Source organism: Limulus polyphemus, unplaced genomic scaffold, assembly GCF_000517525.1.
Source record: "Limulus polyphemus unplaced genomic scaffold, Limulus_polyphemus-2.1.2 Scaffold9020, whole genome shotgun sequence".
Taxonomy (NCBI): domain Eukaryota; kingdom Metazoa; phylum Arthropoda; class Merostomata; order Xiphosura; family Limulidae; genus Limulus; species Limulus polyphemus.
Genome location: NW_013674630.1, coordinates 12,299 through 13,833, shown reverse-complemented (window position 1 = coordinate 13,833; position 1,535 = coordinate 12,299). Strand labels below are relative to the sequence as shown.

Genomic DNA, 1,535 nt, shown 5'->3' with positions numbered 1-1,535 from the left:
GTTTCTATATTCAGGTGCTTAGCTTTTCCAGTTTATAAGTTTCTATATTCAGGTGCTTAGCTTTTCCAGTTTATAAGTTTTTATTTTCAGGTGGTTAGCTTTTCCAGTTTATAAGTTTTTATTTTCAGGTGGTTAGCTTTTCCAGTTTATAAGTTTCTATATTCAGGTGCTTAGCTTTTCCAGTTAAGTTTCTATTTTCAGGTGCTTAGCTCTTCTAGTTTATTAGACTCTATATTCAGGTGCTTAGCTTTTCCAGTTTATAAGCATAAATTATTTGTGCCTGTGCCAAAGAAAAATAGAATAAACATGATTGCATTAATATTAATCAGGTTTTTATTTATGCAAACATAGTTTGAAATTTCATGTGTGGATATAACTTTTGGATTAAATAAATCTTGTCATAAAATAGTAAACAGAATGGTCACGCATGTGGGAGGCAACAGTGTTTAATTGATATCATGTTAGGAAAAGTTAGTGTCAAGGTTTTAAATATGAGTGGGGTTGGATTTTTCTACAGTAGGTGACTGATACTTGTTGTCAATAAATTTGACAATAAATGAAGAGCATGCACTCCACCTGTTTATGTTCAAAACAAGTCAAATGTATGTACAAAAATTCTTTAAACTATGGATATCACAGTTGTATCTAAAACTCTAAATAATTCTATTTTCTTGTCAAAAGTCCACTTAGGCTAATTCAGTTACTTTAGAATCCAATTGACAAGACAAACTACTTTTCTCTGCTCTTATCATAATAGTATCAGTGGATAATTCACTTATGCTACCTTGTGGGTTACCACAGCGAGTGATGGCAAACATCATAAAATGAAGCTAAACTTGCTATTTCCTACAATTCATTATAACTGCTTGAAATGTAGAGAGATTTAATTTGTCAGTTTCAAATCATTTTTACATTAACATTAATTACATAATCACCACCAAGGAGCACTAATAGTATATAATACTTCAGAATGGCTAATGTAAAATCAAGATAGTTTTTACAAATTTTATTCTATTGATGTACTTGTTTTTTAGCATTTCAGAGTATTAAGATCAAAGTGTGTTCATTATCTTTGTATATCAGTATTTTTATTATAGTTGTACGATTGTATTTTTTTTTCTGTTACTGCTGCTATTATAGTTCACTAAATACCAAAGACTGTTCGATTTTGGAATCAATGAGAAAACATGCACAAATGCAAGTTAGCAATGTAAAAGGTATTTGTTTTTTGTTCAAAAGTATGAATGAATGCAAAAACATTTTTAATTGTATAAACTTTAAAATAATAATAATAAAGTATTCATTTTTAAAAAATAGCTGTATTGGAACTTTTTCCTAAATTAATGAAGCTTTCACATGCAGTATTACCTCTCATATATCGTGCAACATACTCTTTTCATATTTGTTTCTATAGCCTTGAATAAATTAAAATGCTCCACAACCCCCCTTCTCATATAAACATGTCTCATTGAAATCATTTAGAATATGAACAATGATGGTTAAGTCCTTACTACTCAGTTATGAAAATTATTCTA

At 29.1% G+C, this 1,535-nt stretch overlaps 1 protein-coding gene across 13 annotated transcripts in view; it reads left to right on the top strand.

Moving 5' to 3' along the window:
* The window catches only part of LOC106475703, an 8,370-nt gene extending 7,125 nt beyond the window's left edge, over window positions 1–1,245 (top strand). For 8 of the 13 annotated variants that reach the window (XM_022379756.1, XM_013936380.2, XM_022379767.1 and 5 more), the window contains one exon: window positions 15–1,245. The gene's annotated coding sequence lies outside the window, so the exon portion shown is untranslated. The remainder of the gene's footprint in view (window positions 1–14) is intronic. The other 5 variants (XM_022379766.1, XM_022379758.1, XM_022379759.1 and 2 more) reach the window with 4 other exon arrangements.
* The last annotated feature ends 290 nt before the right edge of the window (window positions 1,246–1,535 follow it).